Here is a 5,317-nt window from a genome sequence, read left to right as displayed (position 1 = left end):
ATTGTTATTTTATGTTTTCTATAGGTTGATGATCATGTAAAGTCACAAAAACAATTGAAAAAGCAAAAACAGAATGAAAAATAGAAAGAAAAACAGTACACCCTGGAGGAAAAGCCTGTTGGCGTTTAAACGCCAGTAAGGGCAGCAGATGGGTGTTTAACGCCCAGTCTAGCACCATTCTGGGCGTTTAACGCCAGAAAGGGGCACCAGACTTTCGTTTAACGCCAGAAAGGGGCACCAGACTGGCGTTTAACGCCAGAAAAGGGCAGCAGCCCGGTGTTTAATGCCAGGATTAGCAGAAGGGGCGTTTTTATACGCCACTTGGTGTAGGGATGAGCTATCTTTGACACCTCAGGATCTGTGGACCCCACAGGATCCCCACCTACCCCACCATCCAAATTCAAACCACTTTCCCTCCCAAACCCTACCCATAATGGCCGAACCCTACCCCTCTCTCCACTCCTATATAAATCCATCTTCACTCCTTCATTTTCACACAACCTAAACACTACTTCTCCCCCTTGGCCGAACCACAAAGCCACCTCCATCTCCTCTATTTCTTCTTATTCTACTCTCTTATTTCTTCTTTTGCTCGAGGACGAGTGAAACTTCTAAGTTTGGTGTGGTAAAAGCATTGCTTTTTGTTTTTCCATAACCATTTATGGCATCTGAGGTCGGAGAAACCTCTAGAAAGAGGAAAGGGAAGGCAAAAGCTTTCACCTCCGAGTCATGGGAGATGGAGAGATTCATCTTAAGGGATGCACTTTCCTCCACAAAACTATTGGGAGCAAATCAACACCTCCCTAGGAGAATTGAGTTCCAACATGGGACAACTAAGGGTGGAGCACCAAGAACATTCCGTCCTCCTCCATGAAATTAGAGAAGATCAAAGAATCATGAGAGAGGAGCAACAAAGGCAAGGAAGAGACATTGAGGAGCTCAAGCACTCCATTAGATTTTCAAGAGGAAGAACAAGCCGCCATCACTAAGGTGGACCCGTTCTTTAATCTCCTTGTTCTTTATTTTTCTGTTTTTTGAAAAATCATGCTTATGTCTATTCATGTTTGTGTCTTATGATCATTAGTGTCTTAGTGTCTATGCCTCAAAGTTATGAATGTCCTATGAATCCATCACCTTTCTTAAATGAAAAATGTTCTTATTACAAAAGAACAAGAAGTACATGATTTCGAATTCATCCTTAAAACTAGCTTAATTATTTTGATGTGGTGACAATACTTTTTGACTTCTGAATGTATGCTTGAACAGTGCATATGTCTTTTGAATTTGTTGTTCATGAATGTTGGCTCTTGAAAGAATGATGAAAAAGGAGACATGTTACTGAGGATCTGAAAAATCATAAAAATGATTCTTGAAGCAAGAAAAAGCAGTGAATACAAAAAAAAGGGAAAAAGAAAAACGAAAAAAAAGAGAAAGAGAGAGAAAAATGAAAAAAAAAAGAGAAAAGAAAAAAAATAAAGTTGTGATCCAAAGCAAAAAGAGTGTGCTTAAGAACCCTGGACACCTCTAATTGGGGACTCTAGCAAAGCTGAGTCACAATCTGAAAAGGTTCACCCAGTTATGTGTCTGTGGCATGTATGTATCCGGTGGTAATACTAGAAGACAGAGTGCTTTGGGCCACGGCCAAGACTCATAAAGTAGCTGTATTCAAGAATCATCATACTTAACTAGGAGAATCAATCCTTTAGACTGAAGCTTTAGACTAACATTGCATGATTCCTGGAATTTTCATTAAGAATTTTGATATCTTTATTTTCTTTTCCACTTAATTTTCAAAAAAACCAAAAAAATTACAAAATCATAAAAAAAAAACCAACTTATGTTTCTTATTGAGACACTAGTCTCATTTTAAGTTTGGTGTCAATTGCATGTTTCTATTCTTATTGCATTTCTCATGTGTCTTCAGTAATCTTCAAGTTGTTCTTGACGATTTACTTGCTCTGATCTTTAAATTTTCTTGTCTTGAGTGTTTTGTTGTTTTTCATATGCATTCTCAACTTGTTAGTGTCAATAGTATACAAACTTTTAAGTTTGGTGTCTTGCATGCATTGTTTATTTGATTTCAGTTGCATTTTGATTATTCCTCATCATTAAAAATCCAAAAAAATTTTTAATTTGTGTATTTTCAAGTCAATAATACAGAGAATTGAAGATTCAAAACATACTGCAGAGGAATTACACAGAAAAAGCTGGGCGTTCAAAACGCCCAGTGAAGAAGGAAAACTGGCGTTTAAACGCCAGCCAGGGTAATTGGCTGGGCGTTTAACGCCCAAAAGGGGTGAGTTTTGGGCGTTAAATGCCAGAATGTGCACCATTCTGGGCGTTTAACGCCAGGATGACACAAGAGGGAAGATTTTGTTTTTAATGCCAATTTTTTTCAAGTTTTCAAAATTTTTCAAAATCAAATATTTTTTAAATCAAATCTTTTCAATCAAATCTTTTTCAAAATCAATTTCTTTCCATTTTCAAAAATACTTGCTATCAATTAATGATTTGATTCAACATTTCAAGTATGTTGCCTTTTCTGTTGAGAAAGGTTTAATGTTTGAATCATATCTTTTCTTGTTAGCTAAGTCATTAATTTTTAAAATAAAATCTTTTTAAATTGTTTTTCAAATCATATCTTCTCAATCACATCTTTTTAAAAACCATAACTTTTAAATCATATCTTTTTAATCACATCTTTTTCAAAATAGTTTTCAATCATATCTTTTTACTTTCTAATTTTAAAATCTTTTTCAAAAATCACTTGATTTCTTTTTCCACTCTTAAGTTTTCGAAAATCAATTAGTATTTTTTCAAAATGTTTTTAAAATGTTTTTATTTTATTTCTTCCCCTCTTCTCACATCCTTCTATTTATGGACTAACACTACTCCTCAATGCACAATTCGAACTCCATCTTCCCTTGATAAGTTCGAAGTTTCTACCTCTTCCTTCCATTTTTCTTTTCCTCTGACACCTCAAGGAATCTCTATACTGTGACATAGAGGATTCCATATTTTCTTGTTCTTTTCTCTTTCATATGAGCAGGAGCAAAGACAAAAGCATTCTTGTTGAGGCTGACCCTGAACCTAAAAGGACCTTGAAGCGAAAGCTAAGATAAGCTAAAGCACAATTCTCTGTAGAGGACCTAACAGAAATCCTGATAGAAGAAGACATGGCAGCCGAAAACAACAATAATGCCAACAATGCAAGGAAGGTGCTGGGGGACTTTACTGCACCTACTCCCGACTTCTATGGGAGAAGCATCTCTATCCCTGCCATTGGAGCAAACAACTTTGAGCTTAAGCCTCAATTAGTTTCTCTAATGCAACAGAATTGCAAGTTCCATGGACTTCCATTGGAGGATCCTCATCAGTTTTTAGCTGAATTCTTGCAAATCTGTGACACTGTCAAGACCAATGGGGTTGACCCTGAGGTCTACAGACTTATGCTATTCCCTTTTGCTGTAAGAGACAAAGCTAGGATATGGTTGGAATCACAGCCTAAAGAAAGCCTGAACTCTTGGGAAAAGCTAGTCAATGCCTTCTTGGCAAAGTTCTTTCCACCTCAAAAATTGAGTAAGCTTAGAGTGGAAGTCCAAACCTTCAGACAAAAGGAAGGTGAATCCCTCTATGAAGCTTGGGAAAGATACAAACAATTGATCAGAAAGTGTCCTTCTGACATGCTTTCTGAATGGAGCATCAAAGGTATCTTCTATGATGGTCTGTCTGAACTGTCCAAGATGTCATTGGATAGTTCTGCTGGAGGCTCTCTTCATCTGAAGAAGACGCCTACAGAAGCTTAAGAGCTCATTGAAATGGTTACAAATAACCAATTCATATACACTTCTGAAAGGAATCCTATGAACAATGGGACGAATCGGAAGAAAGGAGTTCTTGAGATTGATACTCTGAATGCCATATTGGCTCAGAACAAACTATTAACTCAGCAACTCAATATGATTTCTCAAAGTCTGTCTGGAATGCAAGCTGCACCAAGCAGTACTAAGGACAGTTCATCTGAAGAAGAAGCTTATGATCCTGAGAACCCTTCAATGGAAGAGGTGAATTACATGGGAGAACCCTATGGAAACACCTATAATCCTTCATGGAGAAATCATCCAAATCTCTCATGGAAGGATCAACAGAGACCTCAACAAGGTTTCAACAACAATAATGGTGGAAGAAACAGGTTTAGCAATGGCAATCCTTTTCCATCATCTTCTCAGCAACAGACAGAGAATTCTAAGCAGAGCCACTCTGACTTAGCAACCATGGTCTCTGATCTAATTAAAACCACTCAAAGTTTCATGACTGAAACAAGGTCCTCCATTAGAAACTTAGAGGCACAAGTGGGTCAGCTGAGTAAGAAAATTACTGAACTCCATTCTAGCACTCTTCCAAGCAATACAGAAGAGAATCCAAAAGGAGAGTGCAAGGCCATTGCCTTGACCTACATGTCCAAATTTGGAGAGGAGGAAGAGGCATTGAGCACCACTGAGGAAGGCCTCAATGGACGTTCACTGGCCTCCAATGAGTTCCCTAATGAGGAACCATGGGAATCTGAGGCTCACACTGAGACCATAGAGATTCCATTGAATTTACTTCTACCATTCATGAGCTCTGATGAGTATTCTTCCTCTGAAGAGGATGAATATGTCACTAAAGAGCAAGTTGCCAAGTACCTTGGAGCAATCATGAAGCTAAATGACAAGTTATTTGGTAATGAGACTTGGGAGGATGAACCCCCTTTGCTCACCAAATAGCTGGATAACTTGACTAGGCAAAGATTACCTCAAAAGAGACAGGACCCTGGGAAGTTCTCAATACCTTGTACAGTAGGCACCATGACCTTCAAGAAGGCTCTGTGTGACCTAGGGTCAAGCATAAACCTCATGCCTCTCTCTGTAATGGAGAAGCTATGGATCTTTGAGGTGCAAGCTACAAAAATCTCACTAGAGATGGCAGACAATTCAAGAAAACAAGCTTATGGACTTGTATAGGATGTTCTGGTAAAAGTTGAAGACCATTACATCCCTACTGATTTCATAGTCCTAGAGACTGGGAAGTGCATGGATGAATCCATCATCCTTGGCAGACCCTTCCTAGCCACAGCAAAGGCTGCGATTGATGTTGACTGAGGAGAATTGATCATTCAAGTGAATGAAGAATCCCTTGTGTTTAAGGCTCAAGGATATCCTTCTGTAACCATGGAGAGGAAGCATGAAGAGCTTCTCTCAAAACAGAGCCAAACAGAGCCCCCACAGTCAAACTCTAAGTTTGGTGTTGGGAGGCCACAACCAACTTCTACGTTTGA

General features: G+C 38.6%; 1 non-coding gene across 1 annotated transcript; it reads right to left on the bottom strand.

The window, feature by feature from the left end:
• Positions 1-3,581: 3,581 nt before the first annotated feature.
• LOC127742476 (small nucleolar RNA R71) lies at positions 3,582-3,689 on the bottom strand. Its single transcript, XR_008003751.1, has one exon. It is a non-coding gene; the product is annotated as a small nucleolar RNA R71 (small nucleolar RNA).
• Positions 3,690-5,317: the final 1,628 nt, after the last annotated feature.

This window comes from Arachis duranensis, chromosome 1 (assembly GCF_000817695.3).
Source record: "Arachis duranensis cultivar V14167 chromosome 1, aradu.V14167.gnm2.J7QH, whole genome shotgun sequence".
Taxonomy (NCBI): domain Eukaryota; kingdom Viridiplantae; phylum Streptophyta; class Magnoliopsida; order Fabales; family Fabaceae; genus Arachis; species Arachis duranensis.
This window is presented reverse-complemented; position numbering and strand designations above follow the sequence as displayed.